General features: G+C 48.8%; 1 long non-coding RNA gene across 1 annotated transcript in view; it reads left to right on the top strand.

The window, feature by feature from the left end:
• LOC309523514 overlaps positions 1 to 20000 on the top strand; it is a 293380-nt gene that overhangs the window by 93204 nt on the left and 180176 nt on the right. The gene's annotated exons all lie outside the window — the stretch shown is intronic.

Here is a 20000-nt window from a genome sequence, read left to right on the forward strand (position 1 = left end):
CCCACCCCCTGCACCCCTAGACCACCCCAAGCCACCCACCCCCTGCACCCCTAGACCACTCCAAGCCATGCAGTCAGGCCACCTGCCCCCTAAAGCCCTAGACCACCCCCAAGCCACCCACCCCCTGCACCCCTAGACCACTCCAAGCCACACAGTCAGGCCACCTGCCCCCTGCACCCCTAGACCACCCCCCAAGCCACCCACCCCCTGCACCCCTAGACCACCCTCATGCCACCCACCCCCTGCACCCCTAGACCACTCCAAGCCACGCAGTCAGGCCACCTGCCCCCTAAAGCCCTAGACCACCCCCCAAGCCACCCACCCCCTGCACCCCAAGCCACGCAGTCAGGCCACCCACCCCCTAAAGCCCTAGACCACCCCCAAGCCACCCACCCCTGCACCCCTAGACCACTCCAAGCCATGCAGTCAGGCCACCCACCCCCTAAAGCCCTAGACCACCCCCCAAGCAACCCACCCCCTGCACCCCTAGACCACCCCCATGCCACCCACCCCCTGCACCCCTAGACCACTCCAAGCCACGCAGTCAGGCCACCTGCCCCCTGCACCCCTAGACCACCCCCCAAGCCACCCACCCCCTGCACCCCTAGACCACCCTCATGCCACCCACCCCCTGCACCCCTAGACCACTCCAAGCCACGCAGTCAGGCCACCTGCCCCCTAAAGCCCTAGACCACCCCCAAGCCACCCACCCCCTGCACCCCTAGACCACTCCCAGCCACGCAGTCAGGCCACCTGCCCCCTAAAGCCCTAGACCCCCCCCAAGCCACCCACCCCCTGCACCCCTAGACCACCCCCATGCCACCCACCCCCTGCACCCCTAGACCACTCCAAGCCATGCAGTCAGGCCACCCACCCCCTGCACCCCAAGACCACTCCAAGCCATGCAGTCAGGCCACCTGCCCCCTGCACCCCTAGACCACTCCCCAAGCCACCCACCCCCTGCACCCCTAGACCACCCCCATGCCACCCACCCCCTGCACCCCTAGACCACTCCAAGCCACGCAGTCAGGCCACCTGCCCCCTGCACCCCTAGACCACTCCCCAAGCCACCCACCCCCTGCACCCCTAGACCACCCCCATGCCACCCACCCCCTGCACCCCTAGACCACTCCAAGCCACGCAGTCAGGCCACCTGCCCCCTAAAGCCCTAGACCACCCCCCAAGCCACCCACCCCCTGCACCCCTAGACCACCCCCATGCCACCCACCCCCTGCACCCCTAGACCACTCCAAGCCATGCAGTCAGGCCACCTGCCCCCTAAAGCCCTAGACCACCCCCCAAGCCACCCACCCCTGCACCCCTAGACCACCCTCATGCCACCCACCCCCTGCACCTCTAGACCACTCCAAGCCATGCAGTCAGTCCACCCACCCCCTAAAGCCCTAGACCACCCCCCACGCCACCCACCCCCTGCACCCCTAGACCACTCCAAGCCATGTAGTCAGGCCACCCACCCCCTAAAGCCCTAGACCACCCCCCAAGCCACCCACCCCCTGCACCCCTAGACCACTCCAAGCCATTCAGTCAGGCCACCCACCCCCTAAAGCCCTAGACCACCCCCAAGCCACCCACCCCCTGCACCCCTAGACCACTCCAAGCCATGTAGTCAGGCCACCCACCCCCTAAAGCCCTAGACCACCCCCCAAACCACCCACCCCCTGCACCCCTAGACCACTCCAAGCCACGCAGTCAGGCCACCCATCCCCTAAAGCCCTAGACCACCCCCCAAGCCACCCACCCCCTGCACCCCTAGACCACTCCAAGCCATGTAGTCAGGCCACCCACCCCCTAAAGCCCTAGACCCCCCCAAACCACCCACCCCCTGCACCCCTAGACCACCCCAAGCCACGCAGTCAGGCCACCTGCCCCCTGCACCCCTAGACCACCCCCCAAGCCACCCACCCCCTGCACCCCTAGACCACTCCAAGCCATGCAGTCAGGCCACCCATCCCCTAAAGCCCTAGACCACCCCCCAAGCCACCCACCCCCTGCACCCCTAGACCACTCCAAGCCACGCAGTCAGGCCACCCACCCCCTAAAGCCCTAGACCACCCCCCAAGCCACCCACCCCCTGCACCCCTAGACCACTCCAAGCCACGCAGTCAGGCCACCCACCCCCTAAAGCCCTAGACCACCCCCCAAGCCACCCACCCCCTGCACCCCTAGACCACCCCCACGCCATGCAGCCAAACCATGCAGTCAACCCACCCAACCCCAAAAGTCATAGACCACCCCAGCGGGCGGCGGCAGGGGACCAAGACCGTCCACGGCTCCCTAGGGATGATTCCGGCCAGCAGGCCTCCCTCCCCCACCACGCCGACGACCCCGGCCCACCTCCCCCTTCTTCCCCGCCCCACAGGTGCTCCCGGCGAAGCCCACAGTTACAGCCCCGAAACCTTCTCCGCGGCAAAACCCACCCCCGGGGGCAGAATCCGGCCAGCGCTCCCCCATAGTCCATCCAGCCCCATTCCCCCCCCCCCCGCCGCCGCTTCGCCCCCTCCCTCCCCCGCCCGCCCCCGCCTCCCAGGGCAGGCCTCGAAGGGGGGCGACTGCCGAGCCCCCCGCTCCGCTGCATGGCGTCCCCCAGCATCATCCCCCCCGACCCTCCTCCCGGGGAGAGGCCTAGTCGCTGGCGGAGGGCGAAGCCGGACCCGCGGCTGGCTTCCCCCTCTTACCGGAGGCCTCCGCCGCCTCTCCCGCCGCCGCCGCCGCCGCCCCCAAACCGGCTCCTCGCGGCCTCTTGCTCGGGCCTCCCCGGGGCGGAGCGCGCCGGGCCCCGCTACCCGCGGGGGAACTGGGGAGCCTTTGCTTGCCGGAGCGCCGGAGCCCCGGAGCCTCCTTCTTCTCCTCCTTCTCCTCCTCGCTTGTCAAAGGGACGTTGCCTCGCCGCTGGGAAGCCAAGCGAAGCCAGGAGCCCCTCGGACGCCCAGCGCTGTTTGCTATTTATTGCCCGCAGGTAGAGGTGTCCCACCCACTCAGTTTCCGTGCGGACCCGATCCTATGCTGCGCTCGCGAGTAAAAGCCCCCTCCGAGGGCTGCTACTCACTTGCAATAATAATTAAAGGTTGCTACGTGCCCCCTTTTTTTTTTTTTAAAGGGGGAGTAACAAATTGAGACAAATTGCATTTATTCGCTTTGAATAGCCGGCGCAAAGTCCTCTCTCTCTCTAAATATATATTGCTCTTCCATATACAGTGGTACCTCGGGTTACAGACGCTTCAAGTTACAGACTCCGCTAACCCAGAAATAGTACCTCGGGTTAAGAACTTTGCTTCAGGATGAGAACAGAAACAGTTTCAGGTTAAGAACGGACCTCCAGAACGAATTAAGTACCACTGTGTGGCAACCCTAAAGTGACCATAATAACAGCAGTCAATTGACAGATTTGCAGACGGGTCCTAAACTGACCACATTTTATTCCGCAAGGAAAGGCGCTTGCTCGCAAGTAAACGCAGCGCCATGCAGGTGGTTTGTTTTTGTCGGAGCGTGGAGCATGTTTGTTTTCTCCTGCTCCGGAGGGTAATGACTCGAACCAGCGAATTCAAAGTCACAGGAAAGGAGATTTCGCATCTGAACGTCAGGAAGAGCTTTCTGGCGGGAAGAGATGTGTTCGACAGTGGAAAGGACTCCCTCGCGAGGAGGTGGCCTCGCCTTCCTTGGAGGTTTTAAACAGAGGCTGGATGGCCATCGGTCAGGGATGGTCTAGTTGCGATTCCTGCATTGCCAGGGGGTTGGCTGGATGACCCTTAGGGGTCCCTTACAACTCTACAATTCTCTGGTGCAGGTTTGTGCAGATTCCTGGGGCACAAGGTGGATGCAAGGGGTGCATAGGATTGCAGCCAATCTTATGCATCGTCGGCTAGGGAATAAGTCCCACTGATCATGACGCAGGCGAGTAGATTGCTGCTGTGCAGGCTGATTTACCACCCTGCTTATTTAGAAGCAAGAATAAGTGTCTTCCTTTTCAAATAATACAGAGCATGGTGAAATCACAATAAGAAAAACCTCCCCTTCAGTAGTTTCAAGCACAACTACAGGTTCCACATAATACCTGTACTGTACCACATTGTTTAGTGTGGCAGCACCTGCACTTTGGAACTCCTAGCCTATTGCAATAAAAGAATACCATTTTTTGCAGACATGGGGTGCCTTGTCTTTTTGTTGGTTTCCGTATCCACATACCCTGTCAGCTAACTTGCCTGTCAAAGCTGGGCTGCAGTTTTGTGCCAACCACACATCTCAAATAAATCTATATTTAACGTTCTCCAGTCCACAGCTATGGCCAATTGTGCTGCGGCCATTGGTTGTGCCATAAGGTCTTTAGAGCATTAACCTGCTGCACACACACACACATATAATACAGGCAGTATTGCTATTTAAGAATCAAGATCCTTGCGTTACGAGTCCCATTTCATGAAAGATTTTATCCCAAAATAGGTATACCTGAGGGATCATCCACCACATGTGAAAAACAGAGGCTGCGTATATACCCCAGGAGGAAAATGTACAGCATAGCTGAAAGACCATCAGTGGGCCATGGAGCAGAAGTGGGAACACCCACACTTCAGAGAGAAACTGTCATAAAATGAATGGACATCAAAATAGAACTGTTTAATGACATAATGTTGTTGACAAAGAAAAGCTGCTTCTCCACAGAAACAAAGCAATCAGAGCAGAAAGGGGTAAAAATGCAATCTTAAAGAAGGTACCCAGCAGCAGGGATATGGTACAGTCATACCTTGGTTCTGGAACGCCTTGCAACTTGAACATTTCGGCTCCCGAACGCCACAAACCCGGAAGTGAGTGTTCCGGTTTGCAAATGTTCTTTGGAACCTGAACGTCCAACGCGGCTTACGCAGCTTCTGATTGAGTGCAGGAATCTCCTGCAGCCAACTGGAAGCCGCGTCTTGGTTTTCAGAAGTCGAACAGACTTCCGGAACAGATTCCGTTCGAGAACCGAGGTACAGCTGTATTTGAAAACTAATGTTCCATTTCAATATGCCCCCCGCTTTTATCTAAGATGTTTCAAATAGATTTTCTTATTACACTGTGTGCACTGGTGTGGCAAGAGAGGATGGCATGTGTCGTGGGAAGATTCAAGGACAATCAGAGAAATATTTAAACATTTCAATGTATAAATATAGTGCATATGGGTGTTCTCTCTCTCTCTCTCTCTCTCTGTGTGTGTGTGTGTGTGTGTGTGTGTATTGCAGAATATGGATAGATATCTTTTCAAAATGAGAGCAAAAGCATCAAGAGATACTGAGGACAATCCTGGTTGTGTTTTCCAATGCATTTCTTACCAATAAAACAGCAACAGTGTGGTGCCAGCATATTTTTATTCTGAAAGTATGGCCCAGAAAAAGAAGTTTGAAACTGGGGCTCTATTCCATTGACGGTGCTGGAGTGCCCTCTGTTGGGCACTTACCAAACTATTTATTGAATGTTTTATGAAGGTTCCACAGCTTAGAACTTAAGTAGACCTGTTAGAGATCCAACCAATTAACAAAAGCAGACTAATATACAGTACATAGGAGATATGGATTGGTCAAGAAAAGTAGTGATTATTTGCATGAATGAGTAAAGGTATAAATGCAATTGCTTTAAATGTGAAGGGGTTGGAAAACCTGATAAAATGGACTAAGACAGCAGAATTTCTTTATAAAAGGGATCCACAAATATTTTTCCTGCCAGAAACACACAAAGCCAATTGGAAAAAAATATGTTTTATTCAGTCATGGGTGGGACAAAGGTTCAGAGCAAGAGGTTCAAGCTAAGGAGGAGGTATAGGCATATTAATACGCACATTACTTAATTTCCAATCTACTAAAGCGCTGAGAGATGTAAATGGAAGACTTGTATTTGTTGAAGGGATTTTTAATGGAATGCCTAAGGTAACATTGGCATCTGTCTATGTACCAAATAGTGGTCAGTTTCCTGCAAAACAACTTTGGGCAGAGCTGCTAGGGATTTAATAATTTTGTTTTTGTTGTACTAATTATGTATATTATGCAATAAGAATTGCAGTGCTATCTAGTATACTGTCATCATGTTGCTTGTGTTGTTTGTTGTGTTAGGGATTTAATAATTGACAGTGACCTTAATTGAACATAAAAGGATTATCATAAGCATTTGGCTGATTCTGCTTAGAAAAAGAAATGTTAAAGCGCACTGGAACTCTAAAAAGGCAGATAGCTGCTGAAGCTCTCAAGACTGCTGCAAGAGTGGGGATTAAGAGACATATGCTGAGAGGCACATGAACCCAGGGGAAACCAGTCACTCACATGTGATTCCAATTTTCTAGATTTAACTTCTGCCTCACTTCTGAATGCAGTGCAAGGGACGCAGACAGGAGACGTTAAAATAGCAGAACATGCACCAGTCTCTGCAAAATTTGACTTTGCTCCAGTTTGGTACTTCAGCCCAAATCAGCTGATTAGGGTAAAGTTTACAAAACACTAGCAAATTTCTTTAAAGAAAATAATACTGGAGGAATAAGCTCCAGTTTGTTGTGGGGAAACTATGAAGACAGTCATGAGTGGTGCTTATATTCAGATAAAATTAAACAAATAACACAGAATGGAGAGATAAAATATCAATTAGAACAGGAAATCTCCTTTTTAGAACAACTACACAGAGGAAGAGGATCAAAGGGTATATTTAAAAAGCTACAAATAAAATGGAAAGAATTAGAAACTATAGAAGCAGAGAAAATGATACAGCTGTCATATTTAAAACAAAAACATACGAATTGGGGGGAAGGAATCAAAACTCTTAGCAAACAGATTACGGAGAAAAAAGAAATAAAACAATCATAACTGGCATAAAAAGCAAAAATAAGAGAAAATGCATTTTCTACCAAAATAATCTGTAAAGAATTTAAGGAGCTCTAAATGATTCTTACAACGACTTTGTGAGATAGTCCAGTATTCTTATCCACAAGATGCAGTAGTGGAGCTGGCAAATAGTTGCCTACCAAAGGCTGCCCAATAAGCTCATTAGTGAAGAAAAATACAAAGCACATGCTTGTCTTGCCAACAGACCACTCTGCAGCATACAAGCTTTCTCTATATAGAATCTACCTTGCTAGAAATAATAGGGCAGTTCTGAAAGACCTAGCAGCTTTAAAAAAGAATCCAATTTTTTTAAAATTGCAGAAATCCAACTACATCCAGATTACTTAATAACTTAACAGCAGCAGATTATAGCTGAAATGGAGGTTCTCAGAGAACCAACATCTGCATATATAGCAGATATAGCAAAGCATTTCAATAGTGGGGCAGTCAAGCTGTTGGGACTCTGTTCGTCCTTGGAGTAAAGACCTAACCATGATCTTTCTTGCTCTCCGCATCATTCTGGCAAACACTTGTCTTTTTTTAAAAAAATAACAATATTTTATTGATTTTCCAAAAACAAAAAACAATTGAAAAACAAAACAAACTGACTTCCCTCTAGTCCCTTCTCTGGTTCCATTACAGTGGTACCTCTGGATACGCACACCTCTGGTTGCGTATTCTTCAGGATGCAAAGTGGCAAACCCAGAAGCGCTGTACCACGCCGCGCACATGCACAGAAGCGGCACCTCCGGTTGCGAATTCCTCAGGATCTGACCAGAGCTCCAGAACGGATACCGTGCACAACTGGAGGTACCACTGTATTTGTCAACATGCTGCATATCCATATTTATTTATTACATATTTATATCACCTATATGAATTTAAGGAAGAGTGGAAGATGTTTATTGCATATATACAGAAGCAATGTACACAGGTTAATACATTAGCAGGGTTTTAAGTTTATTTGTAATTTTACATAAATGGATAGTAGGTGAATAGCTGGGAAAGCCAGGATAATTGCACCAGGCCAGCTGCAGGTGGCACTATTGTTTTAGGAATGCTGCTGAACCAAAATCCAGTTTAATTAAGTTTAAAGAACTTTCCCCGGGTTTGGTCTTCCATTCAATCCATAAATAATTACTTGTTGTAATTTAACTTTAACTTTACCTGTTAGTGGGGCTCCAGAACTAGTGCAGTAGTTCATGGGTAGGCAAACTAAGGCCCGGGGGTCGGATCCGGCCCAATCGCCTTCTAAATCCAGGCCGCGGACAGTCTGGGAATCAGCATGTTTTTACATGAGTAGAATGTGTGCTTTTAATTAAAGTGCATCTCTGGGTTATTTGTGGGGCATAGGAATTGGTTCATTTCCCCCCTTCAAAATATAGTTCAGCCTCCCACAAGGTCTTAGGGACAGTGGACTGGCCCCCTGCTGGAAAAGTTTGCTGACCCCTGCAGTAGTTCGTTGGTGCAGTGCCAAAATTGTTGCCAGTTGCCAGGTCACAGTGACCTTCAAACACTGATCAGGAGACCTGCAGGTGCAAAATAAGGGTACCATGTCTCACACGTATAGCAGATTTTTCCTAACAGCAATTAAAGGAACCTGGACATCTCCTAGCTGCTGCAACAAGCTTTCCTGCCCCCTGGTCACCCAAAACCAAAAGAGGCATGAAAAGGACAAAGGAGAGCTGGTAAAAGCCCTGGAGAGGAGGAGACATAGACAGCTGTGGGGACACAGGGCCTTTCGGTCTTGACAGCTGATCAAAGAGGCAGAGCTCCTGTGTTCATTAGGCCCAACAGTCCACCAAATCTGTGCTGATTGTGTTCTTGCTAATAAAGGGTTAACTCCAACTTGCATGGCCTGATTTACTGATATGCAGGCACACTAAAGTGAATTGCTTAATTGCTACAGCAATGTGGACAGCACAGAAGAGCAATATTATTCTGGAATATGCTGCTGGAGTTGGAGCAAGGAAGATTCTAACCCGTTTTCTTCAACGTTGCTGATTTGTCCTGTTCTCTGGCACTTGCAGGGTCTATTCTCTTTGAGGCCAACTTGTGCCTAATCTGTACCACTTAAGAATGTAGGTAGTGCAGACATTCATCCCACTTAAGCCTCTGGTGCATGTTGAAGTATTACAGTTGTAACTGGTGTGTCTTTTTTTTTTTTTAAGTAGCAGAATGTATTTAAGAGAGGCAATATGGTACAGTGGTTAGAGTGTTGGACTAGGGCCTGGGAGACCAGGGTTCAAATCCCCGCTCAACCGAACAGCTCACTGTGTGACCTTGGGCTAGTCCCTGCCTCTGTGCCTAACCTACCTTGGGGTTGTAGTTGATGAAACAGGGAGGAAGAGAACCATGCACACAACCTTGATCTCTTTGGAGAGATGGCTTGATATAAATGTATGTATAATATATATAATATGTGTCTCTCTCTGGGTGTGTGAGACTACATACACATATTTGTATGGTACACCTATATCAGCACAATCCGATGCCTTCATCAGCCCCAGCCACATCAAAACATCTCTCCCCATAGGTGCCAACTCCATGGGGCCCTGGGTGCCTGATCACCCACAAAATCCCCCCATGAAGGGACCAGGCACCCACAAATTTTTGTGCCAGGGCCATGCATGCTGCATAGCACCCACGGCCCTGGGCACCCATGGTCGTGGGGCCAAGTGGCGCTCCTGTCTCTCCCATATCAGTCTCTACAGCCACAGCAGGCGCTGTAACCCTACGGTTTAACTCTGCCCACAAAGGCACACTTTTCCGTTGTCTCCCGAGACCGACGAATGCCAACCAGGATGTGTGTGTATATATCTGTTTGTGTAGTGACATTCTTAGTGAATCAGGATCTCCCCTATTTGCTGCCAGACCCCTCTGGCATCAGTGCCACCCACGCAATCCCTTCAGCTCCCTCACGGCTGTGGGCGCTGGACAGGGACGTCTTTACCATTGGGAATAGTGGCGCAGAGAGCCAGGGCACCAAGCAGTGGAGGGAGCCAGGCGGAGAGTCCGGGAAGGGGAGAGCAGGGAGGTAAGCAAGGCGGAGCAGGGGCTTGGTGCCTGCACGCCTCCAGCGCCCGTCGGAGGCACTAGGACCCTGTTCCGCTCTGCAGCACCCGGGTCATTCCTCATCCCAGGTGCACCTGATTGATGCTGGGAGAACAATGGACTGAGTCTACCAAAACCTCCTCATTAACTTGTTAACTCTATCATAACCTGGATGATGTCAGAGTGAATGTCAGAGTATTTCCAAAACCTGTCGACTTCAGGAAAAAGCCTCAAAACTTTGGAAATTCATATAAAACCACTAGTTCCACCGATTTGCTTCATTCCAATGTCCTTTAATAGCTTTGACCAAGGACTTCAAACCCCATCAGTTCCCGCCATGATCCCTCAGGCGTGCAGTCACTTACTCAAGCTCTCTTGGGCAGCCCCTTTGCCACTGCGGAGCGCTCCTTCGGTTCACCGGGTCTCACCTGGTGAATGGGGCTTGGGCCACAGACCAGACTTGGAAAGATAAAATCTGGTTTGGTTTGGAAATGGGGGGGTTGGATAGACCCCCCTATACAGGAAGATTTGGACTTTTTGAGTCTGGAAAGGGGCCGTCAGATGTCTGGAGCTGTGGGGGCTCTTAACTTTGAAGGGAATCTGGTACATGTTTCTAAATATTACATCGAGTCCAGTCTGGACTATGGAAAAGGGACTGTTTTGTTGAAAAGGGTCAAAAATATTACCAAGCTGGAGTTCCCACGAACAAAAGGAAAAAATGAAGAAGAGCTGTGGAAGGGATATGGAAGAGACTTGAGGGCCTCGGATATAAGATTGCCAGGTTAATGTGCTAGATTAATAGGATAGAAAGGACTGAAAAAACCCGGGACCAGGAGGAAGGGACGCTGGATGAAGATTGGATTTCTTATTTTTTATTTTTTATTAGGACTGTTTTCTTAAATTGATGAATGTTAGGAAAATGTTGAAATGAAATTATTTGGCTCTAATAAAAATGTTTAAAGAATTAGGTAAGAATGTTATGGTAGGAGAAGTTGGTAAAAATTAAGATTTAAGTTTTATGAAAATAGATTAAGGTAATGTGATGACATAATATTATGAATTATGGAAAGGATTTGAAAGAGGGGAGGGATTTGCTGAAATAATAATTTGAATTGGAATACAGAGAAGGAAGGTGTGAGGAAGTCCGGGAAATAAGTAAATGAAAAATATGTGATGATTGAATTGTTTTTTAACTATTTTTATTTTGTATTTTTCTTTTTTGTATTTTTCTTTTGTTTTTTTCTATTTTGTAATTTCTTGAAAATCTTAATAAATATCTTATTAAAAAAAAGAAAAAAAAAGAATGGGGCTTGGGCTACAGGGCACATACCAAACTTTCTGTGGGTTGGCTGCCCCTGGAGCCCTTTCCAGGGACTGCCACAGGGAAGCCTGTTTATTTATTTCTTGGAGTATTTTAATCAAAGTATCACAGAACTGGATGGTTGGAAGGGATCTCCAAGGGTCCGCTAGACCAACCCCCTCCAGTGCAGGAATCACAGCACAAGCATCTCTCACAAAACACATTTGCTCCATCTTCCCTGTGAACTGAGGAGATTTCACCCCTCCCATATCCAAGAATCTCCTGATGAGTCTGGTGATGTTCCAGAGAGAAGAAGGGGGCTGTGTTCTGCTCTCTACTTATTTCACTCCGGCCTAACATCAAAGAGTCACTCAGTCAGTGGGGGGGGGGGAGACTGAGTGTTAGAGATCGTGTGTATAGATAAGATTGCTGCTAAGAGCAGCTGCAGGCACTCAGTGCAGTTCAGCATTCATTTTGCTTAGACCTCATTTAGCTCTGTATATAGTTTGTGTATTATAGTTGCAGATAGAATAAAGAAGATATTCTACAGAGCTGCTCTCCGAGTCGTTTATGCTCTGCCATACTCTGCTGTACTCTGCTGTGCGACGACTGTCTTCTTGTGGAAATGAATCTGGTGCTCACAACTCTAGGCTGTGAGTCCACAGCACTTTGACCTGTTCCTGTGCAGAAGGTGGTCTCTGGAAGTGCTACCCAGCTCGCCTAGCCCAGTCGGGGCTGAAGTGGATGAGTCCAGTTGGTGGCACTGGCTCAGGGGCGATGCTGACATGAACAGCCCTTCAGTTACAACAGAATAACAGAACCATTCACAGAGTTGGAAGGGAACCACCAGGGTCATCTAGTCCAACCCCCCTGCAATGCAGGAATCTTTTGCCCAACATGGGACTTGAAACCACAACCCTGAGATTAAGAGTCTCGTGCTTTACTGACAGAGGTATATATAAGTTCAGCATTTTTTCCCTCAGTTTGGTGCCAGGTTAAGCTATGCCATTTTGCACCACAAAAATCACGGATCCACGGCTTCCTGACCACTCCATGGCCCAAAAACGTGGTTCTGAAGCACGGATCCTCATGGATCCTCACGCTTTTTGCATTGGGCCAACCCAAACTCACTGTCAAATCACACGTCATAGCCAGGAGCAGAGCCTGCACCATAAAAATTATGGATCCACGGCTTCCTGGCAACGCCATGGCCCAAAAATGTAGTTTTGAAGCACGGATCCTCAGGGATCCTCACTCTTTTTGCATTGGGGCTCCCCAAACTCACCATCAAATCACACATCATAGCCACGGGCACAGCCTGCACCACAAAAATCATGAGTTGCACTACAAAAATCACAAAAATCCCCTTACCTGCACTGTTAATGTCACCACTGCAATATTATTATTAGAGCCGATAGGAGAATATATGACTACCGTATTTTTCGCTCTATAGGACACACTTTTTACCCTCCAAAAATTAAGGGGAAATGTGTGTGCGTCCTATGGAGCGAATGCAGGCTCCTTGGCTTCAGCGATAGCGATGCGAAGCCTCCGAAGCACAGAGGGAGCGCTCCCTCCACGCTCCAGAGGCTACGCGTTGCTTTCGCTGAAGCCTAGAGAGCGAGAGGGGTCGGTGCGCACCGACCCCTCTCGCTGTCCAGGCTTCAGGGATAGCCGCCTGAAGCCTTTGGAGCACAGCACAAGTTCCTGCTGATCTCCAAAGGCTTGTGGTAAGCTGCCTGAAGCCTGGAGAACGAGAGGGGTCGGTGCACACCGATCCCTCTTGCTCTCCAGGCTTTGCTTCGCTGGAGAGGCACTGCACAAAGTTTCCTCTCTGCGCAGCGCCCCTTCAGTGAAGCTGGAGGAGAAATGGAAGGGGCTCCGTTTCTCATCCAGCTTCGTTGAAGGGGCGCTGAGCGGAGAGGGGGAGAATTTTTTTCTCCCTGTTCTCCCCCTCCTATGGTCCGGTGCGTCCTATAGAGTGAAAAATACAGTATATATTGTACCAAGATATGGTTCATCTTCAAGAACAGATCAAATACATGCCAAAGTATTAAAGAGGAGAAAAAATATGAAACTGCTTACATACTGTCAACTAATATCCAGATTCAAGAAAGACTGTATGGCAAACATTTAAATCAGTGAAAAGATAGAATCTGAGTCCATCATAACAGAGTTCTACCTTCTGGGTAAAATTTATAAACTATTACTCAAATATGACACCAAGCCTGAACAAGCAAAACCTTATATGACAAAATGGATGCAAAAAATTTAAGAGCAGTTCACAGTAGAACAGTGAGAACAATTATGAATAAAGGAATAAAATTTACTGCAAATTAAGCCCTAAAACAAAATTGGTACAGTGGAACCTCGGGTTGCAGACATAACCCGTGACTGAGGCACGTCCGCAACCCACAGCATTTGCATCCTGAAGCACCACGTCTGCACAGGCACTGGTGCAATTTGGTGCTTCTGCGCATATGAAAGACCCAGTTCTCTGGGTGCATGTTCTGGAAGCTGGGCAATAGGGGCAGTACAGGATTCCTTTTGGTGTACTGACCTCCCCGCTGCACCAAGGATTCCCTGCCCGAGCTGCTTCAGGTCATCGTGGATGTTCTCCTGGAGATACCTAGTTTGGTTGTCCTAGGGGATTTTAACATCCATGCCAACATGACCTTACAAGGGGCTGCTTGGGACTTCGTGGAAAGCATGGCCTCCATGGGGCTGTCCCTGAATAAGTTGGGCCCAACTCATAGTCACAGACATGCCTTAGACCTAGTGTTCACCTCTAGTGACATGGGTGATATGACACTAGGTAAAAGTGAAACCAAAGAAGTGCCATGGTCAGATCACTTCCTGGTGCAACTGGACTTCTCCGCGACCCTTCCCCTCTGCAGGGAGGTGGGACCAATTCGGATGGTCTGCCCCCGCCACTTAATGGATCCAAATGGTTTCCAGAGAGTGGTAGGGGATGCTTTATCCCATGTTGATGGCCTTTCAGCTGATTCCCTGGTGGCCCGCTGGAATGTGGAGTTGACCAGGGCTATCGACTGTCTGGCTCCGAAGCGCCCTCTCCGACTGCATGGAGCCCAGACAGCCCCGTGGTTTTCTTTGGAGCTGCGGGTGAGGAAACAATCGCTGAGACGGCTAGAGTGCCAGTGGCAGAAAACTCATTCTCAATACAAATATTTTCAAGTGGAAATTGATGCTGTTCCTCCCAAGAAGAGACAAATCTTGAACGAGAGTTACATTACTGTGTCTCGATCATGCCCAGAGGGATGGAAGGATACACTAGCCTATTGCTCAGATATCCTTGTTTGAAGGCTGCTGGTCACTATGTTTCTTGAAGGAAGGGTGCAGGAGGCCCAGTGGTGACCTAACTATGGCTTACTGTGAAGGAAACTGCAAGGACTGGTAACAATGCTTTCACATAGGCATTGATTCAAAAGGTCTTCCAGAGGTTTTTGTGTGTCCAGACTGTCAATCCACTGTGGCCAAATAGATTTTGAAACTGCGAACTGTCATATTCCACAGGTTGGTATAATACAGCAAAATCCAAACATATAGTTTTCATCATCATGGCAGGGATGGTCCTTTTCCATAGAATTCTTTTTTATGGAGTTAGTTTTTATATCCTGCTTTTCTCTACTTGAAGGAGTCTCAAAGTGGCTAAAAATCTCCTTTCCCTTCCACCCCCACAACAGACACCTTGTGAGGTAGGTGGGGCTGAGAGAGTTCAGAGAGAAGTGTGACTGGCCCAAGGTCACCCAGCAGCTGCATGTGGAGGAGCGGGGAAGCGAACCCAGCTCACCAGATCAGTATATTCCACTTGCCTTCCAAAGGAACACGTGGCTCTCCCCACATAGCGGGTTAGGTTGAGACTGCTGATCCAAAGTGATCAGTAATTTTTACGGTAATTACAATCCTGCTTTCCCTTGTACCAGCTTACCTTGACTTCAGTAAGGCCTTTGAAAAGGTCCCCCATGATATTATTGCAAAACAACTAGTAAAATGTGGGCTAGACAAAGCTACTGTTAGGTGGATTTGTAATTGGTTGATGGGCTGAACCCAAAGAGTGCTCATCAGTGGCTCACCTTCATCCTGGAAAAAAATGACTACTGGGGTTCCACAAGGTTCTGTCCTGGGCCTGGTGCTATTCACTATTTTTATAAATGATTTGGATGATGAAATAGAGGGTGTGCTAATCAAATTTGCAAATGACTGCAAACTGGGAGGGGTTGCTAATACACCAGAGGACAGGATCAGAATTCAAAATGACCTGAATAGCCTAGAGAGCTGGGCCAAAACCAACAATATGGAGTTCAATAGGGAGAAATGTAAGGTACTGCACCTGGATAGAAAAAATGAAATGCACAGGTGGGGGACACTTGGCTTGACAACAGTACCTGTGAAAGGGATCTGGGAGTCTTAGTCGACCACAAGCTGAATATGAGTCAACAGTGTGATGTGGCAGCTAAGAACGCCAATGCGATTCTGGGCTGCATCAATAGGAGTATAGTGTCTAGATCAAGTGAAGGAATGCTACCACACTATTCTGGTTGGTTGGTTGGTCAGACCACACCTGAAATACTGTGTCCAGTTGAAGAAGGATATTGTCAAGTTGGAGTATGTCCAGAGGAGGGTGACCAAAATGTAAAAGGTCTGGAATTCAAGCCCTATGAGGAGAGACTTAGGGAGCTGGATTTGTTTAGAATCATAGAATCATAGAGTTGGAAGAGACCACAAGGGCCATCGAGTCCAACCCCCTGCCAAGCAGGAAACACTTAATCTAGAGTCGAGAAGATTAAGGAGTGACATGATAGCCATGTTTAAATATTTGAAGGGATGTCATGTTGAAGAGGGAGCAAGCTTGTTTTCTGCTGTTCTAGAGACTAGGATGTAGAATAATGGATTCAACCTATGGGAAAAGAGATTCCACCTGGGCGTGGTAATCCAGTCAGGGAAAAAGGGAGGCATTACTATGTTTAGGGCACCGTTTCCAGCCCCTTCCCCTTTTCGGGGTGAGCATAGTGGATCTTAAAAAGGGCTGCTCAGTCATGGATACAGCTGCTGAGCTGCTCAACGGCCTCATTCCTTGAGTCAGAACGACTGACCACCCATGTGTCGGTTCATGACTAGGGGCTTCACATTCCTGCCACAGTAGCCATTTAGTGATGGCCATGGGGGGAGGGTTTGGGGAGGTTGGGTTTGGTTTTTGGAAGACGCCTGTGTGTGAATTTGTTTTATGTGTGTAGATTAGTGCACGCTGACCAACACACAGTCTTCGCAGTAGGGCTCTGTTCTGATGGCATGAGTAGTCACGACCAACTGGTGGATCCTATCTGCTGCAGCCTTCATCCGCCTTCAGAGCCGTGGTAACACACTGCTTGTTATCACCCTCCTGTTCTGCCGTTGAGGACTTCTTGGATCATTCTTTGTCTAACTCCTTCCCTGTTATGTACTAAGCTTGGATCCTAGAACAATAGGCAAGTAGGATCCTAGAATGCAAGAACTGATTGGCTTGCAGGAAAAGACCAATCAGGCTCCAGGAGGGAAGCAGAATCAGCCAGTCAGACGGGACTCATTGTGTAAATAATGTATATAAAAGCCTGAGGTTTGGGGGGAAATTCAATCACTGTTTTACAAGCTGCAATAAAGAGCATGAAATCTCTACAGGACTCTGAGCATATTTAATTTTCTTTGACCTTACCACCTTGGGTGACCCTGCTGGGAGTATGGGATTCCCAATGGCTTCGCTCACAAGGGTCATAGGAATGTGCAAGCCCACTCACCATGACAAGTGAGAGAACTGAGATAGATTGCAGTGAGCCCTGGTCTCATTAGACAAAGCGTTCCACCAAAAAGGCTCTGACTCTGGTTGAGGACAGCTGGATATGTTTTGGGCCAGGGACCACCAGTAGGTTGCTGTTAGATGAGCGTCACACTCATGGGGGGTGTATTGGAAGATAATTCCCACAGATAAGAAAGGTCACAGACTGTTTAGGGCTTTAAAGTTTAGCACCAAAACATTGAACCTGATTCGATACTCCACCTGGAGCCAATGCAGCTGATGAACAACCAACTGAATGTGGGCTCCCCACAAAGTCCAAGTAAGAACTCATGCATCTGCATTTTAGACCATTTGGAGTTTCTGGAGCAGTCTCAAGGGTAGCCCTGCATATCTATCTCTCTCACTCACTCTCTCTCTATCACATTTATGCCCTGCACTCCCCGGCTCAGGTGTACAGCAAGTTAAAGTAGTCTAGTCTGCAGGTGACTACTGCATGGTTCACCATGGCTAGGTTGGAAAGGGACAGGTACGGTACCGATCTCCTAACCTGACATAGATTCAAAAATTCCAGTTTGGCTACATTTGTGACCAATGCCTCCTTAGAGACAGAAGCATCCAGGATCACACCGGGACTCCTGATGGCGGCTACAGGTGACTATTGTGCCCCATGAAGAGCTGGGAGCTGGCAAACCAAACTGAAATTATTCTGGCCCAGCCATTGGACGCCCATCTTTAATGGATAGAGATTCAGCCGGCTCAGTTTCCTCCATCCCCGCACACCCACCTAAAAATTGGCCAATATATCCAGGGTAGCATCTGGCAGTAGATCCATGATATTTGTGGTGAGATCTGTGGTTATGTACAAGATATTTGAATAAAGGGTGAATTTTGGGTTCCCCAATGCAAAAAGTGTGATGATCCATGAGGATCCGTGCTTCAAAACCACGTTTGTGAGCCATGGAGTGGCCAGGAAGCTGTGGATCCGTGTTTTTGTGGTGCAGGCTGTGCCCATGGCCATGATGTGTGATTTGACGGTGAGTTTGGGTTGGCCAATGGAAAATGCGTGAGGATCCATAAGGATCCATGCTTTGAAACCACGTTTTTGGGCCACGGTATGGCCAGGAAGCCATGGATCTGTGATTTTTGTGGTGCAGGTTGTGCCCCTGGCCATGATGTGTGATTTGATGGTGAGTTTGGGCTGATCTAGTGCAAAAAGCGTGAGAATCAATGAGGATCCGTGCTTCAAAACCATGTTTTTGGTCCACGGTGTTGCCAGGAAGCCGTGGATTCGAGTTTTTTGTGGTGCAGGCTGTGCCCCTTGGTATGATATGTGATTTGACAGTGAGTTTGGGTTGGCCCAATGCAAAAAGCATGAGGATCCATGAGGATCCGTGCTTCAAAACCACGTTTTTGGGCCATGGTGTTGCCAGGAAGCCGTGGATCTCAGTTTTTGTGGTGCAGGCTGCGCCCCTGGCCATGGTGTGTGATTTGACGATGAATTTGGGCTGATCTAGTGCAAAAAGCGTGAGGATCCATGAGGATCCGTGGTTCAAAACCATGTTTTTGGGCCACGGTATGACCAGGAAGCTGTGGATCCGTGGTTTTTGTGGTGGATTTTGTGCCCCAGGCCATGATGTTTGATCTGATGGTGATTTTGGGCTGGTCTTGTGCAAAAATCAACAGGATCCATGCTTCGGAACCACGTTTTTGGGCCACAGTATGGCCAGGCAGGCGTGGATCCGAGTTTTTTGTGGTGTAGGCTGTGCCCCTTGGTATGATATGTGATTTGACAGTGGGTTTGGGTTGGCCCAATGCAAAAAGCGTGAGGATCCACGAGGATCCGTGCTTCAAAACCACATTTTTGGGCCACGGTATGGCCAGGAAGCCGTGGATCCTATTTTTTTGTGGTGCAAGTTGTATCCCTGGCCATGATGTGGCATTTGACGGTGAATTTGGGCTGGCCCAATGCGAAAAGTGTGAGGATCCATGAGGATCCGTGCTTCAAAACCAAGTTTTTGGGCAGTGTTATGACCAGGAAGCTGTGGACCCTAGATTTCTTTGGTGCAAGTTGTATCCCTGGACATGATGTGTGATTTGACAGTGAGTTTGGGTTGGCCCAATGCAAAAAGCGTGAGGATCCATGAGGATCCATGCTTCAAAACCACGTTTTTGGGCCATGGAGTGGCCAGGAAGCCGTGGATCCGTGATTTTTGTGGTGCAGGCTGTGCCCCTGGGAATGATGTGTGATTTGATGGTGAGTTTGGGGTGGCCCAATGCAAAAAGCGTGAGGATCCATGAGGCTCTGTGGTTCGGAACCAAGTTTTTGGGCCACGGTTTCGGCAGGAACTCGTGGATCTGTGAATTTTGTGTTGCATGCTGTGCTGCTGGCCATGATGTTTGATCTGATGGTGACTTTGGGCTGATCTAGTGCAAAAATCATGAGGATTCGTGAGGATCCGTGCTTCGGAACCACGTTTTTGGGCCAGGGCGTGGCCAGGCAGGTGTGGATCCGAGTTTTTTGTGGTGTAGACTGTGCCCCTGGCTATGATGTGTGATTTGACGGTGAGTTTGGGTTGGCCCAATGCAAAAAGTGTGAGGATCCATGAGGATCCGTTCTTGAAAACCACGGTTTTGGGCCACGGTTTCGCCAGGAAGCCGTGGATCTGTGATTTTTGTGGTGGATGCTGTGCCCATGGCCATGATCTTTGATCTGATGGTGACTTTGGGCTGATCTAGTGGGAAAATCATGAGGATCCATGAGGATCCGTGTTTTTTAACCATGTTTTTGCGCCCCTGCGCCCCCCCCCCCAAACAGTGGGTGCGTGATTTTTTTGATGCTTTCTACAGAGTAAGACATGGTCTACAGTATCATGGTGGTTTTATTTAATTTGAATGAAAAAATCATATGAATTCACGAGGATCCGTGTAGATCCGCCTTTTACCTTTTTCCATAAGGGGGTATAAAGGTGCATAGTTAATAAATGAGCAACTAAAAAAA

The sequence above is a fragment of the Podarcis vaucheri genome, assembly GCF_965113315.1.
Source record: "Podarcis vaucheri genome assembly, chromosome: Z".
Lineage (NCBI taxonomy): Eukaryota > Metazoa > Chordata > Lepidosauria > Squamata > Lacertidae > Podarcis > Podarcis vaucheri.